This window comes from Macaca nemestrina, chromosome 18 (genome assembly GCF_043159975.1).
Source record: "Macaca nemestrina isolate mMacNem1 chromosome 18, mMacNem.hap1, whole genome shotgun sequence".
NCBI classification, from domain to species: Eukaryota; Metazoa; Chordata; class Mammalia; order Primates; family Cercopithecidae; genus Macaca; species Macaca nemestrina.
In genome coordinates this window covers 75,770,703-75,794,490 of record NC_092142.1, presented here as the reverse complement: position 1 = coordinate 75,794,490, position 23,788 = coordinate 75,770,703, and the positions used below count along the sequence as shown (strand labels likewise).

The 23,788-nt window shown below is 37.0% G+C and overlaps 1 long non-coding RNA gene across 4 annotated transcripts in view; it reads left to right on the top strand.

Moving 5' to 3' along the window:
* The first annotated feature begins 5,023 nt into the window (after window positions 1–5,023).
* The window catches only part of LOC105491250 (uncharacterized), a 44,215-nt gene continuing 25,450 nt past the window's right edge, over window positions 5,024–23,788 (top strand). For 3 of the 4 annotated variants that reach the window (XR_003020295.2, XR_011616190.1, XR_011616189.1), the window contains exons 1-2: window positions 5,024–5,160; window positions 5,646–5,773. This is a non-coding gene — a long non-coding RNA (uncharacterized lncRNA). Of the gene's footprint in view, window positions 5,161–5,645; window positions 5,774–8,893; window positions 9,026–23,788 lie in introns of those variants that run through there. The other variant, XR_003020293.2, reaches the window with a different exon arrangement.

Sequence of the window (23,788 nt, the reverse complement as noted above, 5' to 3'; positions counted from 1 at the left end):
AGGGAAATTTTTGTAATGGAATAAAGAGAAGGCGTTGGCTACATCCTGATTGGAGGCTGTTGGCATGGGTAAGCTATAAGTGGGCTAACCACAGTGGGGCATCCTGTGTGATTGGTAAGGGTGCTTTCTCTCATTGCACTGGGTAAGGTTTTCTCCCATTGGCATTAAGTTGGAAGCTGGTCAAAAATTACAGAATCTGTCAGTTATTAATCAAGTCCTGGCTTTTTGGGGGCAAGCATTAAGGGGGTTGTTGTTTGGCTCCCTGAACTTGTTATTGCCTAAAGTGGGTTGGTAGTTGCTGCAGATTATGGCTCAGAGTTGGGAGTTGCGCAGACTGTAGATGCTGCAGGTTGCTCAAAGTTCTAATTTTATATATCATCTGGCCATTGTCCATTTGTGTGTTCCTTCAGTCTCTCCACCACAAGCACAATGAAGTGGTCAAGAAGGAAGGCGATGGCATTTAAGTGCTATACAAATGAACGGATTTGAAATAGTGAAGTCACACCATAATCTAATTATTATGTCTCTGGAGAGACACATCCTCGATTTTTGCTAAAAATGGTTTTCAGGAACAAGTAAATCTTGATATTATTTTAAATAAAAAGGAAGGGATGGGTGAGTTTAGTGAAGCTAGATAAAAAGATTAGAAAGTTACTAATGACAAATTCCATCTTACATGGTATAGTAGCTACATGATTGACAAGCAAAAAGGCAAACTCAATCTGAAAAATAAAACATTTAAGCCATGGAGTAATGTAGGTTGACAGCAAGTTGCACTGGATTTGTGATATTTAAAAATTTGACCAGGCGCACTGGCTCATGCTTATAATCCCAGCACTTTGGGAGGCTGAGGCAGGTGGATCACAAGGTCGGGAGATCGAGACCACATGGTGAAACTCCATCTCTACTAAAAATACAAAAAAAAAAAACAACAACAACAACAAAAAAAAACCCAACAACAATTAGCCAGGCATGGTGGTGGGCGCCTGTAATCTCAGCTACTCGGGAGGCTGAGGCAGAAGAATTGCTTCAATCCGGGAGGCAGAGGTTGCAGTGAGCAGAGATCACGCCACTGAACTCCAGTCTGGGTGACAGTTTGAGACTCCATCCAGAAAGAAGGAAAAGAAAGAAAGAAAATTTTAAATAAGGTACTTTTTTCCTAGCTATAGAAAAGTTTTTCTTCCAGATTTTGTTATATAAGGCTCAAAAATTAGGGATCAGTGGAACAATACAAATCACTTCAGAGGTTTGTTTTGGTGCAAAGTCAGTGAATAGTATCTCAATTGTTCAATTTAACAGGTAATTACCTAAATGTTTACAAACATGATCCTTGTACTCAGTGATTTTATAATCCAGTAATTTTGACAAAGGAAGGATATTTGGATAAGAATATAAGAAAGCAAATTGAAGTCTAGAGATAAATTTAGAAAGAATCCCTATATGTCAAATAAAAGCAAGCATAACATTCATACCACTTGCAACTGAAAATGCAAACTAATGATTTAATCTAACCGCTATCCATGATTCTGAATTCCCCCGACTTTCAGATTCCCCACAGAAAAATCTATGTTACATATTTAAAGAGACACTAGAGTAAAATATTTGGCTTCATGAAGAAATTTTTATTAGTAAATAAAAATTCCCTTATATAAGTTATGGTGCATTCATTTCTTAGGGCTTTTGTAACAAAGAACTACAAACTGCGTGGCTTAAAACAACAAAAATGTGTTTTTTCACAGTTCTGGAGACTTGATATCTGAAATCAAGGTATAAGAGTGGCTGTTGCTTTCGGGGCTTCCTAGCTTCTGGTGGTTGTAGGTCATCCTTAGTGTTCCTTTGTTTATAGACACGTCACTTCAATCTCTGCCTCTATCTTCCCATCGCCTTCTTTGAGCTTCTGTGTGTCCTTTTCTGCCTCTTATAAGAATCCTCGTTGGATTTAGAGCCTATCCTGATCCAAGTTGATTTTAATACAATCCTTAACTAATGAAGTCTGCAAATATCCTATTTCCAAATCATTTTGAGGTTCTAAGTAGACATGAGTTTGGGAAAGACATTATTGAACCCACTAGGGATGAATTATATGAAATAATTATCATGGGAAAAGACTCAAACAAGACACAACAAGGTTCTTAGTTCTAATTCTGGCTCATTACCTAACTGGGAATATGACGTTAAAGAGCCAATCTTGCAAATCTCTATATCTGGATTTCTGTCTCTGTGAAATATAAATAGTATTGAATTATCTATCAAAAATGTGGTCATTAGCCTTGAATCAAATTCTAATTATAAAAGTTCTTTGACAAACATAGAATACTATTAAAATAATGAGCTTAATTTTGCTATTATTGTTAATTTTACTTATTTTCTTCTGTTTTACATAAGCCAATCTCAAAAACTTTTGGACATACTTCACTATTTTGCATATTTATGTAAAATTTTAATTATTCAGTAGCTGTTTTCTATTCGTCTCTGCTCGTTTTCTTACATCATTGATATCATCAGAGAAAGAAAATGTAGAAAACGCAAATGAGTTAATCGTAGTCTGTTCTCAGTAACTCTGGGAAGTGGATTTTTTTTAGAAAGGACCAGAATTATTTGACTAAATAGTGTCTTCCTGTTCTTTGTATATTCAGTCATTTTTGCTGTGTTCAGCCAATAGAGCCATGGATAATTTGACTGACATAAGCTTCTTTGAATTTCTCCCTAGATCCACTCCATCATTGTGGCTTTAGTACCATCTTTCATCCTGTCCAGACCTTTTCTGTGAGCCCCAGATACATATATTCAGCAATTTACTCAGCATCTTCTTTGACATCTCAAAGACATTCCAATTTCAACATGTCTAGAATGAAGACCATGCTCTTGGGCCCCATCCTGTTTCCTAATCTCTACCATAAAACCTTGTCCTTGCATGTGTTTCTTCTCTCAGTGAATGACATCCCTGTTCACTCAGGTATGCAGCCTGGAAACAGGAGTCAACCTTAATGCTTCCATCTCCTGGTAACTTTCATACCCACCCCTGCCTTCACCAATGTCTGCCACTCTTATCTCCTGAAAAGCCCTTCATCTTTTCAATTTATCTTCATCTCCATCAGCATTCTAGTACAGCTTCAACAATTATTAATTCATGGCCAGTCTTGATTTATTTGTACCCCCACACTGCCTGCTCTATTATTTTTAAAACATTCCACTGTTAATATTATTTCATCTCTAAATATCTCTATATTCTTAAGAATCTTCTAGAAAACATATCTGCAATTTTATTGTCACAACTTAAATATGAAAACAAATTCCTTAATATAGCAGTCCCCCCTTATCCATGGGTGATATGTTACATTTAATAGACGTCTGAAACTGCAGATAGTACCAAATGCGCTCTCTCTATATATATACACACATGTATATATATACACACACATATATACAAACATATATATACACACACGTATTTATACACACATATATATACACATGTGTGTGTGTGTGTGTGTGTGTGTGTGTGTGTGTATATATATATATATATATATAAAAATTAGGCACGGTAAGAGAATAACATTAGAACAACTATAACAATATATTGTAATAAAAATTATGTGAATGTGGTCTCCCTCTCTCAAAACATCTTATTTTAGTGTACTCACTTATTTTCAGATGCTATTGACTGTGAATAACTAAAACCATGGAAAATGGAATGAGGGGGAACCACTGTAAAACCAAATATTTATTAACTATTTAAGTTTCTCCAATTGTTTCTTTTTTACTCGTTTATTTTTTTTTTTGACCCAGGATTTTTTTCATTTTTTTTTGCAATCAATGATCACAACAACTACATGATTGGAGCCCTTCTATGTGGCCACTGGTCCCAGAAGAAATACGACCTTCCTTGCCAGAGCCCACAGGAAAATCAGACTTTGGACCCTACATATACTTGCATCCTCACTTTTTCACATCCTCTGTTCTCTCTGCTTCAAAAAGTCTGAAATTTTGTCAGTTATCCTTCACTTAGTACATCTCTGCCAAAAAGCTTTACACAAACCATTCCTTCTGCCGGGAACATCTTTTCCCTTCTTTTTTCACCTGTTCCTCACCTGTGAGATCTCAGTTCAACGGTGCATGTTCAGAACCACTCCCCTGACTTCCCTGATGGGGTCTGGCTCCTTAGCATACGGTCGGTGTCACGGATTTTTCCTTTGGGGACACTTAGACACCAGCTGTGCAAATAACTGTATGCCTAGTGCTGGATTTTGTTATATCTCCTCTCACTGGCTTTATTCTATTTTCAAATTGGTCTGTAATTTTAGAGCACTAGATTTCTTTTTAAAACGTAACCGTGTCTTTAAATATGTAGGGTTGTTTTCAGCGTGGTTGCAGACCATTTGCACAGATGAGAAAATAATTAGGAATAATGTAAAGAAATAAATATCAACAAGTTTCTCCACTCTTTAAAATTCTTGGTGATTTGAAGTTAATATTCAAAAGCTTATTTAGGGACAGTGAAATATTGTCATCTATTTTCCTCAGAGGTCCTAAAACTTATGACATTCTAGATTTTTGAATTCGACAATTCTAACTCTTAATATTATGACACAATTTTATCCAGAGTTTATTACATTCCAAATGCCAGAAATGATGAATTAAATCAAATTATGTATATTTAGTTTAGGATCAACAGAAAATTTTAGTATGTACTAAAAGTAAAGAAAAAGCAGCAAAAACAGACAGGTATTTTGAAGAAAACAACCCCTAAGTTTTGTTTTGAGTTCTGGGATACATGTGCAGAATGTGTAGGTTTGTTACACAGGTATACATGTTCCATGATGGTTTGCTGCACCTATCAACCCGGCATCTAGGTTTTAAGCCCCACATGCCTTAGGTCTTTGTCCTAATGGTCTCCTTCCCCTTGCCCCCTACCCCCAACAGGCTCTGGTGTGTGATGTTCCCCTCTCTGTGTCCATGTGTTCTCATTGTTCAAATCCCAAAACATCCCACAAGTTCTGTAGTCATAGCAACCCTACAAAACACCAGCAAGATATTAGAATGGCCATAAGCAGAACTTAGTCTACATAGAATCAAACATACAAACAACAACAAAAGCTGGGGAAAAGTTTCGTGTCATATAAAGCAAAGAAAACTGAGGAAAAATTATTTCTAAGAACGGTAACTACTTCTTTATTATTTCTAAGGATGGTAACTACTTTTTTTAAACTTTGTAAAGTTTGTATAGTAATATCAAAAGAGAATTTAAGGGAAGCTGATATGTATTTTGAACCATGCATAAATACATCATCTTATGTATATAGGTGTGATAAGACATACGTCTAAAAATTGTTAAATATTCCAACCTGAAACTTAGTACACAACACAACCTCAGTTCATTGCTTTCTGGAGCCTTCACATTTGTTGTTTTACAATAGAAATTGCAAGTCAAATAAAATTACCCTGTGCTAAGTAACACTCAGTAAAAGAAAAAGTGTATCTTAGGAAACTTCTATTTGTATACATGTGTGATCTGTTGAAACCAGTCATCACACATGTTATTGTCGTACGTATTTAGCCACCAAATGACCCCTTAAAATGTAACAGCACTTGCTCTATCATAATTTTAACATTTTGGAATAAATCTCTTATCTTTATTTCCTCAGATCTTTAATGGAAAGAAAATCTCAACACCTTATTTGATCTGGAAACAAAACGTGGAGACACAGGAGGGATGACAGTGGCTAAACAACACTGCTATGTGACAACAGGATATCTTTACGGAAATTGAAATGTATGTGAGAAATAAAATAGGATATATGTGAGAAATAAAATATATGTGGAAATAGAATAGGCTAAAGAGAGGGACAGAGAGAAGGCATTCTAGCACTGATCTAATTCGTAATTGTATCTTTAGTTCCTAACACAGTACCTGTCACAGATCAAGCACACATCAAATATGTGTTGAATAAATGCATGATTAAAAGATGTTATGTTTCAATCAAAAGCACATCAGTGATCCAGGATGACTCTAAATGAAGACTGGGTATTGCTAACCAGCCAGATGGCTGGCCAGAAGAGTCCCAGTCCCTTCAAATGCTCCAATGATGATTCTCAAGCACAATACCTTTTGCAATTCTTACATTTATATTAGGACTTGAGAACCATTGTTTTGAATGTTCCCAATTACAGCATTATCTTTTTTCTTTCTAAAATGGAAAGTTTGATGTTTTGTAAGAAGCTAAAAAGCCATTTCAGTGACTCAAAAGGAAAAAAATGAGATCATATTTTATTAACCCTAAAGTGGAACTATAGAGCAGTGAGTCATTTGTGCCTCAGAATGAAATTAGGAAAAAGTGTGTTAGCATTGATTAGCATCATTAAAATAAAGACTTCAAAGTTTGCTACTTAGAAGGTCCTGATATTTAAGAACCACTTTACTCAAAGACTATCATTTTATAAAAGAGTGGTTTGTAATGTTCTATGTAGAGGTCTTACATGGCTTTACAATAGACCGATGCCTGCTCCTATGTATTTTGATTTTATAAATTTCTACATTTTAGTTTAGTTTTTGTTTTCATTGTGTGTACATAACAAACTGAATTTGCTAAACTGACAATTAAAATAGCTTACATCTGAATTATTTTGGACACTCTGTGCTCACTATCAAGTCATCTATTAATAATGGCAGTTTTATTTCTTCATTTCCTAAGCTTGCCTTACTGTGCTGCTTAGGACTTTCAGTAAAATGTCAGAGAAAATTGGTGATGGCAGGCTTCCTTGTGTTATTCCTAATCTCAAGGGAAAGCTTTCAATATTTCACAACGAAATGCAAGGTTTGCTGAAAGATTTTTACAGATATTCTCTATCAGATTAATGAAGTTCCCTTTTATTCCAAGTTTGCTAAGAAAGTTTTCATTAACAAAGGCTGAATTTTCTAAATTGATTTTTCTGCATCAATGGTGACGCTTTTATTAATTTCTTCATTATTCTGTTAATGCGATAAATTAAATTGATTTTCTTATTTTATCAACGTATAACATACATACAGAAAAGTACAAAAATCATAAGTATATAACTTAGCAAATTTTGACAAACAAATCTAGACTGACCAAACAGCCATTGCCAGGACACCATCCAATATAGAGACTGGGTAACCAGCATATTGATGATGACTTCTTTTTGTTATTGTTTGTTTTTTGTTTTTTTGAGATGGAGTCTCACTCTGTTACCCAGGCTGGAGCGCAGCAGTGTGATTTTGGCTCACTACAGCCTCCGCCTCCTGGGTTCAAGCGATTCTCATGCTTCAGCCTCCCCAGCAGCTGGGACAATAGGTGCACACCACCATGCCAGGTTTTGTTTTTTTTTTTAAGTAGAGTTGGGGTTTAACCATTTCAGTTGGGCTGGTCTTGAACTCCTGACCTCAAGTGATCTGCCCGCCTCAGCCTCCCAAAGTGCTGGGATTACAGGCATAAGCCACTGTGCCCGGCCACCAGTACATTGACTTCTAATGCCTTATATCAAGTTTGCCTTATTTTGGGGAGAGGAGTATCTGGTTTTATTCATTCAACATGTTTTTGTGACTCATCCTTGTTATAGCAAGCAAGAAGTTGCAGTTTGTTTATGCTCACTACTGGATACAATTCCATTGAATGAGTATGTGATAAGTTATTTACTCATTCGACAGCTTTTGGTTTACTTACGTATTTGTTATTATGATTTCTTCTTAAGATTCACACACATTATGTACACACACACTATGTATACACACACTACCCCTAAGATTGAAATTTCTTGGTCAGAGACTGTAGATATACTCAACTTTAGTAGATACTTTCTAACAGTTTCCCAAAGTGATTGAAACAATTTACATAGTCACCAACAGTGTATGAGAGTTCACAGTAGATTCTCACTAAATAGGTGTTATGATTATTAGTAAAGAGTATCCTTCCTCCTGTAGAGATGACAGAGGGCAGTGAAAAGTAGTAGGGTTGGCCACAGGTCTCAGAGTTAGTTAGGTAGTGTCTGGTACTTATATTTTCCTTCCATGTTGAGTGTATTACCTTGCCACAAGCAGCTACCAAGTAAGCATCAATTGAAAGGAAAGGTATTAGTAAAGATCAGCTTCATGACATCTGGCTTTTGGAGTGAGCAGGTGTATACGCAGCATATTGGTGAACTTGGGAAGCCTGTAAGCATCCTCATAGGTATGAATCATGGGAGAAAAATAAAGAAGAGTATACAGATATATTATGGAGGAACCTTCAAGATATGCTTCCTACCTTGGTTTTTTTCTGAGGGCTGTTTGTGATGAAATACTCACTGCTGATTATTCCATATATTTTTCTTATCATAGAATATTGTTTTAAAATGAATTGTTTGGGGCTGGGGGGCAACCTTAGAAGGATAAGTGGGAGGTCCAGTATGCAGGAATTCACATCTTCCACTCTTTCTTCTACCCACCACTACTCAACACAATCTGCCAGGATATTCTCCCCCATTTCAATGGACTACTATTGAGAATTTTATTTGACAGTTTTGCGTTGCTAAAAAAGATAAAGAAATCATTGATATAGTAGTATTTTTCCTGATTAATGTTCAGTTCTCTATGTCCTGTCTCCACTACATGTTGACCATTTTTAGTTTTTCTTTTCAATTGTCATATAATAACACAGGAGTATGTTTTTCTTGGCACAAGGGTCATTCTGACAATTGTTTTAGAGTCACAGCAGGCCTTTGCTTTGCTTATACTTTTTGTCAACGCATGTCTATTCCCCCAGTCTTTCAGTGAGACCTGGCTGTGCGATATTTTTCCTATTTCTCGTATCCACCATTTTTTGCACCATCTTTATGTGAAGTGCTCACCGCATTAGTCAAAGCTCCGTTTTGAGGATTTACACTGTTCTTGTTTCAGAATGGCAACCTCTGACAATGGTTCACCATGTTTTATGGTAGAGAGTTCCTTCGGGGAGCGAGAGGCTTCAGGTCAGGCGGAGCTTGCAGTGAGCTGAGATCACGCCATAGAACACCAGCCTGGGCAACAAGAGCGAAACTCTGCCTTAAAAAAAAAAAAAAAAAAAAAAATTATTTTCCTACTTAACCCTTCTTGTTTTAGCATCTTTCCTGAGCCAAGCAGAGGACACACCCTCTCAACATCATTAAGAATCTGCCTCTCTGGGCAGAAGGGGAGGAAGACAGGTGTTGTTGACAATTCAAGTGGTGGTCCTGGGAATCATGGAATCCCTTAGATGAATGCCACTGCATTTAAAAGTTAAAACATCTTTTCAAATCATCAGGTATCTGTTTTCTCATGGGACAGTGTGGTATTTGCACGATCTTTCCGGGAGAGAAACTGATAAAATCCACATATGTAGTATTTGCAGAATAAGATTGCTTTGCTATTAACATGCTGTAAAGTGAGCCCCCATGGTATACAGGTCTGTGTTCTTTATCTCTGGGGAATCTGCCACCTGGCCATGAAAGTATTGTTGGTGCCACAGTTTTAGAACTTTCTCTGCAGTGGTGGTAGTGAGGTGCGTGCAAGGTTATCAAAGTGAGTTGTAGGTATAGCTGTGACGCAGGAGTGGTGCAGTTGTCTGCTAGATGAGTGCCACAGCAAGGGTGGCCAAAGCACTGTTCGGCTATAGCAGAAACCAAATCTTTCTCTCCCCCATTTCCTTCCCTCACTGCATTCAGAACAACACTTGGAATCAGTTTCAAAATTTCAACTTTCAATTTTGCTTTCTAATTTTGTGGTGGGTAGGTAATAAGGTTTTTAAAAAATCTCAAAGGATCTTCACTTCTTTTACTTAGCATATTTCCTTCTTGCAGGGTTATACATGGACCCAAGGACCCTCAAATATTTAAAAAATACATTTCCCTTTGAGTTTCTTAAATCATAGTTTTCATCTGATGGAGCTGTTTAAATCTTCACTCTGCCAACTCCTTAAAAATACAGGAGTCCTCCCTTTTCCACAGCTTCACTTTCCACAGTTTCTGTTACCCACACTCAACTGCAGTCTGAACATATTTAATGGAAAATTCCAGAAATACACAATTCATTTTTACAGGGTGCGCCATGCTGAGTAGTGTGATGAAATCTCATGCTGTTCTGCACCGTCCACCTGAGACGTAAATCATTCCTTTGCCTGGCATATCCATACCACCCACCAGTTGGTAACTTAGCAGTCCTCTGGTTACCAGGTTGACTGTCCTGGTATCACAGTGCTTCTGTTCAAGTCACTCTTATTTTACTTAGTAATGGCTTCAAAAGCCAAGAGTAGTGATGCAGGCAGTTCGAGTATGCCAAAGAAAAGTCCTAATGTGCATCCTTTAAGTGAAAAGCTGAAAGTTTCCTCACTTAATCAGGCGAAATAAAATCACACACTGAGGCTGCTGAGATCTACAGTAAGAATAAATCTTCTATCTGTGAAATTGCAAAGGAAAAAGAAGTCACATAACTATCACTATGGCCTGTGCTTTCAACATCCATTATTGATTAATTCAGCAGAGCTTCAAAATTAAAACAAATAGACATTAATTAAAAATGACTCAATGATTTAAAAATATATGACTTGCCATTTCAACTATCTAAAATTAACATCTAGGCCATTACACTCGGGAAGCAATTACGAATGTTTGAGCGTGGAGTCCACACAGAGGCAGCATGGATTTATTTTTAAATCAGCTTAATTGTTGCCAATAAAACAAAGTGAGGGGAGAAGACATTTATCTTCCACGCACAGAGTAACTCTAGTGTTACAGTGTGCTACTCTTCATGAAGCAAACAATTCCAGCTTCTTATCACTTCCAGAGAAACTACCCAACTCCCCTACAGAACTAGCATAGCCAGAGTCAAAACAGCTGATGGTGTTGTCCTAGTGATATCATCATCCGATTGGTCTGGGCAAACTCCATTATGGGAAATGGAGGGAAATGGAGACATTTCAGTTATTGAGAAAAAGCATAAGGAAATGGACATATTTAACAGTGTTGAAGGTATTTCCAGGCTCGTCTTTGTCTCCAGATCCCGTTTGTTCTGTTTATGTATTATTATAGAAGCTGGAGGACATGGAAACCGGGAATTTAATTTGCTTCATATAATACGGTCCTGTAAAGAATTTATAAAAACTTTAAATTCAGTATTTTTTATGTAAAACAGAATGTGGAAATAGAAGCCGGTAGGGGAAGCAAAAGAAATAAAACTCAGATGATGGAAAATAACAAGCTAGGAGTCAAAAGGAGAGAAGAGAGAATAAAAAGATGATTCACAGAAGAAGATGGAATAATATTTAAACTTAATCATGAAAAATCAAATACATTCAAATTAGCATACTATTCATAATTTTACTAACATTTATTTAGAGCTTAGCTAATACCTAACACCATTCTGTGACTTCCTATGGATTCATTCAGTGAGTACCAACTATGGCCCTCTGAGGTAACTGCGGTTATTATTCTTATTGCCAATATTTTATAAAGGTAGGTAATACACCTGGTTGGAGAGAGCATGGTGCATTTGTAATTGATAATGGAAAGTAGAACAAATATTTTGGAAAGTATTTTCTAATAGGCCCAGAGGAACTTAAGAATGATTGACCCACTAATTTCCAATTAAATCAACTCACCTAAGGAAGCAATCTTGTATATAATAAAGTTTCCGTAATTTGAAAATGTTTAAATTAGCACACCGTAACTGCAAGTCAGAATGTTATGCATGCTTGAAAAAAATCATGGCATTTAAGAACAGTGCAAAGTTGTGAAAATGAGTGCAGTGGGATAACTGAAAATGGGAAATGCATATAATTATAGAAAAAAAGGCAGAAAAGAAATACAGCAGGGTATTTTTTCCCAGATAGTTAAATATAGTGAATTTTAAGCCTTTCAGAACTGTTTCATTTTCTACAATTAAAGAAAAGTCAGGTAGTGTAGACTGAATGCCTGAGTGGCCTCTAATGGTCATAATTCCCCTCACCAAACCTTTCCCTAATTCTGTCCCACGCTTATTCTGGACTTACGTAACTTGCTTTAGCCAATAGATCACCAGCAGTTTGAAAGCAAGCAGCAGTATCAAAAATGTTAGCGCATTTCTGTGCTCTTCTATGTTTATCTGGATTCACCATGAGAATACTCCATGATAGAGAGGTGTCAAAGAAATGTGGAGGGTTCCTTCATCCCAGCCAAGGCCATCCTAGATCCGCTAGCTTCCGGCCCACAATGCAGCTAACAGACACCAGACACATGAGCAAACTCATCAGGCAAGCCTGGCTCAGATCAGCAGAACTGCCAGCTGACTCCTAGTCACATGGAAATTAACAAATGACTGCTGTTTATGCCACTAAGACAACGTAGGGTCTTTGGTTACCTAGAAAGAAGTAAATATAGGAAGAAATTGCGTTTCAGTGCTTTACTGAGTAGGAAATGCAGGTTTAGAAGCATTCCTCAACAAATACATATACAAGATATTTCATTATTAATATTAAAAAAAAACCTCTCCCTATATATGTTGCAAGGTAATCTGGCTTTGAATCCTCTATTAATTGGCTACCTCTACTATCTTTTTCCAACCACTGTATTTATGATTTGATTTTTTCAAGGCATCCTCAGCTTTCTCTAATAACCTGGGCTGAATATTATCTAGTGAGCTTCATGAAATTCTCCTTGCTCCCCAAACCCTTAAAATTCATGAGGAGAGCTGATTCTACTTAGCCTTTTGCCCTGCTTGCTACTATGTGTTTTGAGCTGCCTTTGTTTACTTTTCATCTGAAGACCAGTGGGACTTTGGCCACACAGACTCTGGCTATTTCTTCTCTAACTTGAGCCATCACTCTGTGACCCACTGTCACACTCCAGTGAGCTGTGATCTGCACTTCAGGCAAATCTTGTTCCCATAACTGACATTCTCCTTGACCCCCCAGTTACTGCTTCTGCCCATCTGTATGCCTTTCCACTCTCCCTGGGTCTCCAGCTCCATTCTACCCTCTCTCATGCTAGTCCCTCAAGGGCCCTCACTCTGGTTTCTGCCTCACGTTCTTTACTTCTATTTCACTTTCACAGTCTTGGTCAACCACCCACTCCAATATTCCATACCACACCACGCATTTATCTGCCACACACTTACAAAGTATTCATGAGATAGGCAGTGTTTTATGGGCTTTGTGTATCACCCTGAATGGTGAATATTTCCTGATCCAAAAAAAAAAAAAAAAAAAAAACCACACAGCAAAAGTCCAAACCTCTGATTTGAGCAGAAATAGAGGCATAAGCACATAGTTTGGAAGCAATATATTAGTACTGGTCAAATCAAAGACATTTATAAAATTCTCCTTTCGTCTTTTGTCTCTATTTTTCACCCTTCCCTTCACATTGACCGTGTATATGTGTGTGTGTGTGTTTGTGGTGGGAGGCTACTCTGATTGCAAGACAGAGAACCAATTTTCATGTTGCATTTTGTAGTGTGAGAAGCTACCCGGTCTTGGGCTGAGACCGATGTGCTGGTTGAAACAAGGTCATTTACAGAGGTGGCGGCAATGAGAAGCATACATCATGAAGCCTAATCAGCTATGGCAATAATTAATCATTGCCCAGTTACATGAAGAGAGAATGGGGTCAGCAAGGACATCTAGGTGTGTTGAAGGAAGCATACTGGTGGTATTTTTTTTTTTTTTTTACTGAGGAGTAGAGCAATAATGATCCATCCTCCTGGCTCTGCCATCTGAGTTTCCATAAGCTAGCTTGTGCTGCTTGGTCTATGAGCTATTTCTTTTAAGATACGTCAATTTGCATCTACTTTGAGGGAAAAATTGCCCAAGTCAAATAAATTCCCTCAAAGGCACTCTTCAGAGCAAGCCCATTAGGTGCCCTGGGTCTAAGGGTGAATAAAGCTCATTATGACCTTTCAAAAATTCACTTTTATAGTTGAATAACTGTGGTTCTTACCACTTCATCAAGAAGCAGGGAATTTCCAAATGGTCCAGATTGTTCCCTTCAGATCAATTAACTCAATGGATTATGTACATGTGTGCATGCAGACACATCCTAAGCCAAATTGACTTCGTGAGAGTGTGGTTTGGCCTTATCCCACAGAATTTTATTTGACTGTGGATAGATGAATGCTTTCATATGGACTTTGGTGCTTGGTGTATCCCCAGTGCTTTGGAAAAATGTTGGAAAGTATCTCACTGTGCACAACTATTGCTTCTTGTAATACTTAACATAGTATCCTTCTTGCCCACAGTTCTCAAAAGTTAGTTATTAAATTAAGTGAGAAATAGAAATGTCACATATAATCATCTTAGGTGAGCAGATGCACAAATTAAGATAACTTTAAAATATATGCACGATAGTTGTATAAACAGGATATACTGCTCTAGTTCTCCAAGGGCAGACTCCAGGTAATAGCATCGGAATTACCAAGGAACTTGTGAAAAAAGCACATTCCCAGTTCCCAGTCCTACCCACAGAACCAAAAGCCCTGGGAGCAGGGCCCCACAAACTGGTTTTACAAGCTCTTCTGTATGCACACTCAAGTTTGAATCTCCCTAATTTGAGTGATTAGAATCTCTTCCCAACACAGTTGCAAAATTATTTCCTCTAATATTAAGTTTCTTTACTTTTCCAAACAAATGAAGAACGTGTAATTGACTAATACTGTATTAAAAATGTAAAAAAAAAAAAATAGTCCCAATTCCTCAGAAAAATCATGTGATTATCTCGATAGGCACAGTAAGGCCTTTGATAAAATTTAAAAGCCCGTCATATTAAAAACCCTCAATAAACTAGGCATTTGAGGGAACATGCTTCAAAATAAGAGCCATCTATTACAAACCCACAGCCAACATCATACTGAATGGGCAAAAACTGGAATCATTCTCCTTCAAAACTGGTACAAGACAAGGGTGCCCTCTATCACCACTCCTATTCAGTATCATATTGGAAGTCAGGGTCAAAGCAATCAGTCAAGAGAAAGAAAGAAAAGGCCTCCAAATAGGAAGAGAGAAAGCCAAACTCTCCCTATTTGCAGATGATATGATTCTGTATCTAGAAAACCCCACAGTCCTGGCCCAAAAGCTCCTTATGCTAATAAACAACTTCAGCAAAGTTTCAGAATGCAAAATTGATGTACAAAAATCACTAGCATTCCTATACACCAACAACAGCCAAGCTGAGAGCCAAATCAGGAACACAATCTCATTCACAATTGCCATAAAAATAAAATACCTAGGAATACAGATAACCCAAGGGTGAAGGATCTCTACAATGAGAATTATGAAACACTGCTCAAAGAAAAAAGATGACACAAATGGAAAAACATTCCACATTCATGGAAATAATATCATTAAAATGGCCATACTGCCCTAAGCAATTTACAGATTCAATGCTATTCCTATCAAACTACCAATAACATTCTTCACAGAACCAGAAAAAACTATTTTAAAATTCATATGGAACCAGAACACAGCCCCCAAAGCCAAAGCAATCCTAAGCAAAAAGAAAAAAGCTGGAGGCATCATGTTACCCAACTCTAAACTACTATACAACAGGGCTACAGTAACCAAAACTATATGCTACTGGGACAAAAACAGAAACATAGACCAATGGAACAGAATAGAGAGCCTCAAAACAAAGCCATGCAACTGTGACCATCTGATCTTCAACAAAGCTGACAAAAACAAGCGATGGGGAAATGATTCCCTATTCAACAAATGGTCCTGGGATAACTGGCTACCCATATTCAGAAGATAAGATCCTTTTCCTTACACCATATACAAAATCAACTCAAGATGAATTAACAACTTAACTGTGAAAACTAAAACTACAAATCCTAGATGATAACATAGGAAATATCATTCTGGACACAGGAACCAGCAAAGATTTCATGATGAAGGTGCCAAAAGCAACTTCAACAAAAGCAAGAATGGGCAAATGGAATCGAATTAAACTTAAAAGCTTCTATACAGCAAAAGAAACTACCAACAGAACAAACAACCTATAGAATAGGAGAAAATATTTTCAAACTATGCATCTGACAAAGGTCTAATATCCAGAAATCTATAAGGAACTTTAACAAATTTACAAGCAAAAAACAAACGACCCCATAAAAAAGTGGGCAACAGACAAACAGGCACTTTTCAAAAGACATACATGCGTCCAACAAGCATATGAAAAAATGTTCTATATTACTGATAATTAGAGAAACGCAAATCAAAACCTCAGTGAGATACCATATACACCTGTCAGAATGGGTGGTATTAAAAAAAAACATAATAGATGATGGTGAGGTTGCAGAGAAAGGGGAATGCTTATACACTGCTGGTGGGAGGGCAAATTAGTTTGGCCATTGTGAAAGCAGTGTGGTGATTCCATGAAGAACTAAAAACAGAATTATTATTCAACCCAACAAATTCATTATCAGGTATATACCCAAAGGAATATAAATCATTCTACCATAAAGATACATGCATGTGTATATTCATTGCAGCACTATTCACAATAGCAAAGATATGGAATCAACCTAAATGCCCATCAGCGGTACACTAGATTTTTTAAAAATGTGGTGCATTTACATCATGGAATACTATGCAGCCATAAAAAGAATGTGATAATGTGCTTTGCAGCAGCGTGGATGGAACTGGAGAACATTATCCTTAGCAAACTAATGCAGGAACAGAAAACCAAATACCACATGTCGTCACTTATAAATGGGTGTTAAATGCTGAAAACACATGGACACATAGAGGGGAATAATATACACCAGGGCCTACGATAGGGTGAAAGGTGAAAGGAGGGTAAGCATCAGAGAAAATACCTGTTGAGTACTATGCTTTGTATCTGGGTGATGAAATAATCTGTACAACAAACGCCTGTGACAGAAATTCATGTATATAACAAGCCTTTAGGGGGGAGAAAGCTTACAGATATTTTTAAAAATTGTCCCAATTTCCAAATCCCATTATCTGTAACTTATTTAAGTATATGAAGGTGTTTAACAGCTCAACAAAATTTACAATGAGTTTTATAAGATACGGTGGGTCAACTGAAAATATTTCCAATTGGTTTACATTGGTTATTAGATAATGTTATTAAACTATTGTTGATCTAATTTGTGAAATAGCATTGCAGATGCAGAGACGTGCTGAGAACACTTACGTGAAAGCATTATTACTATAAATACACTCAAGTCAGAGTACATGCAACGTTGTGAACTTTAAACATGATATTAACACGTTATTAATGGCTTTAATCAAAGTGAGACGTAACAAATTATTCCATTTAAGCAATGTAAATTAGAGCAAAAACTTAAGATTCTAAAGTTTAAGACTGTCATTTAAAAATTTAAGAATATAAATGTATTATTAATATACAGGTTTTAAGTACATGCCTAACAACAATAATTGTTAATGTTTATCTGTTAGATGTTATTCTGCATGTCATGTCAGAATCTGTGCCTCTTTTTTATCTCTAGGACATGCATTTGTTGCACCCCTGGTTGGACACATGGTCAAAGTGAGATACAGAGAGATAATTAACTTGTTAAAAATATTTTAGCCAATAAGAGGCCCCATAAGGATTTATGATAAATTAGCTTAACAAACATTTGCCCTAAATATTTTTCTTAGTTACAGCTATGTTTTGAGATTTCAGAATTAAATTTCTGGGAAGATTCTTTCCATCTAACATGCATCTTAAAGGAGCTCATCATAAATACCTGCACTTTTGGTCTAAACTTTGCTGTTGTCAAGAGTAATTTTGGACACATGAAAATATGCGTACACATATAGCTTACTTAATTGGGGTTGGTGGTAGGGGTGGGATTGCAGGTAACAAGCAAAACAAAGTCCTTAGGAATATGTAGTCTAAAACATTCCTGAGGAACAGATAGATGTCAAGGCCCAGAATCTGGAGAAAACTATCATCAGCAAAATATTACCATTTTTGTAAAGGGACACAAGGTCAATTAGAAAACACTAAGAGGCCGGGCATGGTAGTTTACACCTGCAATCCCAGCAGTTTGGGAGGCCTAGGTAGGTGGATCACGTGAGGTCAGGAGTTTGAGACTAGCCTGGCCAACATGACGAAACCCTGTCTCTATTAAAAATACAAAAAATTAGCTGAGCTTGGGAGGCTAAGGCAGAATTGCTTGAGCCCGGGAGGCAGAGGTTGCAGTGAGCCGAGGTTGCGCCACTACTCCCCAGCCTACGTGACAGAATGAGACCCCGTCTCAAAACAAAAACAAAAACAAAAACAAAAAACGAAAGAAAAAGAAAAAGAAATACTAAGAGTGAAATCTAAAGCCTTTACCATGGCCTCCAAGCCCCTACAACAGCTGGCCCCTTCCTATATCCCAGACTCCTTTTTAATCTCTGTCCCTCTATCTGCCTAGCTCCTATTAACTCCCAGGCGGACAATGCACCTGCATTAGGGCATTTGCACATGCTCTTCCCTCTAGATGCCCACAGATTTTTACTTCACCTATGCATCTGCTCAGCTCTAATCCCTCAAAAAGTCCTTCATTGGTGACAGAAGCTAAACCAGCATCCCTACGTTTCTTTATTCTCCACCCTGCTTTAGTTCTTCTCTATGTTCATCTTACTACCTCACACTGCGTGACATGTTTAGCCGACCATGTGTTATGTTTTTCTTCCATTAGAATGTAAGTTACAGGAGAAAAGGGACTTGTCTTTATTTTCCTCTGTATCAACAAAAGTGAAGTGATGAACGTAAATATTTGTTGAATGAATTCACAGAGTAAGTCAATTAACCTATGAATGAATGTTGCTTATGCGGTGTGGGCACTTCACTGGCCCTCCACTCAATGGTCAGAAAACCAGGAGTCCAGAGGAAAGTCTGGGTTCATTTTCTTGTTTTCCAAATATGTTCCTATTTCTTTTTCTTGGTCAGCATGAGCTGCCACTCTCTCAAACATGTGCAGCCTTGAACCTCTGAGTAGCATTCCCCTCTTTCTCCTTCACTCCATGTATAAAGTCCCACCAATTCTGCTTCGTAAAGTAACACTCGTCTTTATTCTCACTGCTATGGATACCTTTCAGCTACTGTATTTGTCTATTGCTCAGCTTCCTGTTTCTATAACAGACTGAATTTGTTAGACTAAATGTCAATTAGTTAATTAATAGACAAGGTAAATTATCCAAAAAATTGCTGGAAGGAGGGAGACTCTTCTCCAATGAACAGGCAATTATTTTCTCTGTAATTTGCTTCTATGTGTAATAGAAAAATTTTCTGTCAGTGAAGACAGAACGGGAAATAAAATGAATATTTCTTAGTCAATAAAAGGAAGCATTCCATTTTATAAAGAAACTTTTTCTGGTGCTAAATTAATGAATTACAAAAATCCTTACATAAGGGTGATCAAACTACACCATAGACAATGTTTTGTACAAGAGTTTTAACAGAAAGGGCAAAAGCATGTTCATATGGCTGCTTCCTTAATCAACCTTCTGCAGCCAAGCCTCGTATTTGGAATTTGTTTAGGATAAATAGGAGAATGGGTTCCAACAAACAAATATGCTTGTACAATATATCAAGACATTCTCAAAGTATGAATCTCTTTATCTAACTAATACTTGCATATATGATGACTGCCATGGGTTGAATAGCATTCCCCCCAAAAATGCATGTCTACCTACATGCATTTTTGGGGGAATGTGACACTGTTTGAAAACAGAGTCTTTGCGGATATAATTAGTTAAGATAAAGTCATACTCAGGTTGGGTCCTGGATTCGACATGACTGATGTCTTCATATGAAGAGGGAAATATGAGGACACACACACAGACACTCACACACAGAATGCGATGTGAAGACAGGCAAAGATTGGAGTGATGCAGCTACAAGCCAAGGAACACCAAGGCTTGCTGGTAACCACTAGAAGTTAGAGGAGAAGCGTGGGACAGATTCTGTCAGAAGCTTTAAAAGGAACCAACCTGCTAATCAACCAGGATTTTATAGTCCAGCCTCCAGAACTGTGAAAAAATGAATTTCTGTTGAAGTCATACAGGTTGTCATCATTTATTGTGGCAGCCCTCACAAATGAATACATTAACAAAGCAAAAAAATTCAGAGGACTTATAAGAAGAACTCCCCCCTTCTTCTAGGTCCCCAGCCAATATAATCTTTATCATTCTGTTTCTAGTTATTGCAGCCATTCTAAATAATATGCTTTCTAGTATACTTGGGGCAGTCAACTAGGTAAGATTAACAATCAGCACTCCTACCCTTTACATCTTCTCTCCTACTTTTGCATCTTCTATTAGGCAAAGTCTACTTTTGTGGTTGATAATATTTCAAAATTGACAATATACATATCTTATTCTCTAACCATATTTGCCTTCCATGCTTACTATTAGCAGATTCTAGACATTATAAATCAACAAACATTATTTACATAGTAGTACTATGCAAATATTGTTTAAGACAAGCTAAAATGTTTGTATTTATTTTTCATCTCAAAGAATCCAATTTCTGACTCTTGCACCATTTACAACAGAGTGTTCCTAAGATCTAGATCAAAGCAATTCTCATCAGTTTTTAAAATTCATAATATATTTTGTTGGTTTTATATGGACAATGTTGTATTGAGTTAGGAGGTGGAGTTTGACTCCAGACGCAGGCTTAACTCTGGAGGTGGGGCTCAGACACTGGACCACATTGAGGACTAGCTAAAACAGAAGATAGGGGGTTGAAGCACCTTGCCATGAGACATACCCACCAGTGTGCCATGCCAGTTTACCATTGTCATGGCAACACCCAAAGTTACCTCTGCCCCTTTCTATGGCAATGACTCAATGACCTGGAAGTTACCGCCCTTTTCCTAGAATCTTCTGGATAATCATCTCTTAATTTGCATATAATTAAAAGTGAGTATAAATATAACTGAAGAACTGCCTCTGAGCTGCCACCCTGGGCACACTGCCTATGCAGTAGCTCTGCTTCGCAAGGAGTGATATCCCTGCTGCTGCTGTACACCATCGCTTCAATAAAAGTTGCTGTCTAACACCAGCAACTTGCCTTTGAATTCTTTCCTGGGTGAAGCCAAGAATCCTCTGAGCTAAGCTCCAATTCTGAGGCTTGCCTGCCCTGCATCATTACTTATCTTTTTTTTTTTTTTCCAGAAATTCTAATTGACCTTTTGTTTCTTAAGAAAAGCAAATACATACCTTATTTGCAAAAGCACTCTGATCCCTCCATTTTTCACCCCTGTCGTCTATTGAAAACAGTACATTCCATTGTTCTCAAACTCACTCTTTTTACTGTCCTCTGCTTCCCTGTTTGTTTATATTTAGGTGGATGTCTTCTTGGAATCTCCGTTTAGCAACCCCCTAGACTAGCTTTCCTTTTTCTTACGATAATCTTATCTTGTGTGTGTGTGTGTGTCTTGGGTGGGTAGAAAGAAGTCAATTTTCTGAGTCCTTGAGTGTCTGACAAAATCTTTGTCTATCACACTTTGTCAGCTGGGTATGGCATTCCATGATGAAAACAATTTTGCTTGAGAACATTAAAGAATTAATTCTGTTGTCTTTTAATAGCCAGCGCTGATAATGGTGAGTCTGATGCAACTGATTCTCATTTCCTTGTAGGTGTCTTCATTTTCCTTTAACAACTTTTTTAGCACCTTCTCTTTTGCTCTGAACTATGACAAGATTGTGTCAATGCAGGGATTTTTTTTTCATACTTAGTAGGCCCTTTTGATCTGAATATTGATGTCTCTTTGCAGCCTCATAAATTTTTCCATGTTAATTTTTATTACCTTTACGTCCTCATTGTCTTCAGTTTATCTTTCTAGAAATCCTGTTAGTGGAAATAGGAACCATTTGAAATGACTTTCTGTTTCTCTTATTGTTTCTCTCATATTATCTTGTTCTCTTTTAGTTTTACATACCGAGAGTCATCCTTTGCTTTGTATAGAGTTTTTAAAATTGGTATTTGTTCATTTTCTTTTTTAGAGGACATGTTTAATTTGCAAGAATTATTTGTTTTTTGTCAGTTATAATCCCCTGGGGTTTTAATTTTCTAGTGAAATAAATTAAGTGTTTCAAATGATCTAATTAATTAATTATAACAACCTCCCAGGATTATCGCTAATAAGCCATAAAACATTCCCAAATCGTACACTACAGAAGTCTTGTAGTGTACGGGTAATAGGTACCTTTATGTAAAAGCGTTTGGAGCTTAAATAAGCTTCAGAAGAGTTAAGCTTCAGACTCTTAACTCAAGAGTCTACCACTCTTGAGTTAGCTGCTGCGTGATGTTTCCAAGAAGTGCTACTCTAAAGAAACTAGTTAAAAATTTAATTCAATATTTTTAACATGTAATCATGAAACTTTTTCCTGTAGATTTTTTTTTGTCATCTTACATGGGATATCTGTTTTGGTCATGTGAAATCCAAGTCAACTAGCATGAGAAGCTGCACAAAACTGTCTGAACAGCACCTCAAGAGTCCAGTCTGCCTCTGGAGTCAAACTCCCCCTCCTATCTCAGTACGACACTGTCCATATGTAAAACCAACCAAATATTATGAATTTTAAAAACTGGTGAAACGAAAAGAGAATCTCTTTGATCTAGATCTTAGGAGCACTGTATTGTAAATGGTACAAGACTCAGAAGCTGCACACGTATGTATTTGCATGTATATAATATATAGACACATACATATATCACTAGATGTTCCTGAGAGTTTACTTCTGATGCTTGTTAAAGACAGATTATTTATAATAAAAGCATTAGGAATACATATGAAAGTCAGATGGACCAAATAATTGGGTTCCTAGAATCTGAGCAAATGACTCAATGAGATGTAATTGAAAAAAAATTCTCTCCAATATCATTATCTTAGCTTTATTTTCTCCATGGCATTGGCAACAGTCAGTTAAGAATCGAACTCTGTGACAAGTGCCTGAAGTCCTAATTCCTTATCTTATTGATTATAGAAAGTACTTAAAAATCAGATGAGCTACTGGTTAGGCCAGCCTTCTGTTATTCCCATTAAGGACTCTGACTTTGTGCTTGGCAGACAAAAAACTATCCGCTCCATTTAAAACAGAGGAGAGTTGTGAAGTGCCCATGGATAGAACCTGTTTTTAATCACATTTCAGAAATGTAGTTTATTAAACATTTGGGGGAAACACGCTTAAATTTTCCCTAATATATACATATAGGGCTATACACATCCTTTAAGCCTGGTTATAATTGCATTTCCTACGGTTTTCAAAACAACTTTAAATGAGGTAAAATTGAGATACACAAAATGCACATAAAGTATACAATCTGATAACTTTCAATTATATTTATACCCATGGGACTATCACCACAATCAAAATAATGAACACACCCATCTTTCCATTCGTGTTTTTATTCTCCGTTTAATTCCTTCCTATTAAAACTTCCCACCTTAACTCCTCATACCTCCATCCTTGGGTAAATCTTGATCTAATTTCCATAATTATAATTTGCATTTTCTAGAACTTTTCATAAATGAAATTATAGAGTATGTACTCTTTTCTTGGGGGGAAGGTTTCCATCTTGTTTTGCTCAACACAATTATTTTGAGATTCTTTCATATGGTTGCATGCATCAGTTCACTCCTTTTATGGCTGAGTAGCGTGCCACTGTATGAACATACCAAATTTTGTTTATGCACTGACCAGTTGATAGACATTTGGGTTGTTACCAGTTACAACTACTTTGAACATTTATGTACAAGTATGTGCACGGACATATACTTTTATTTTTGGGGTGTAAATACATAAAATTGGAATGCCTAGGTTATTGGTAGGTGCATATTTACCTTTTT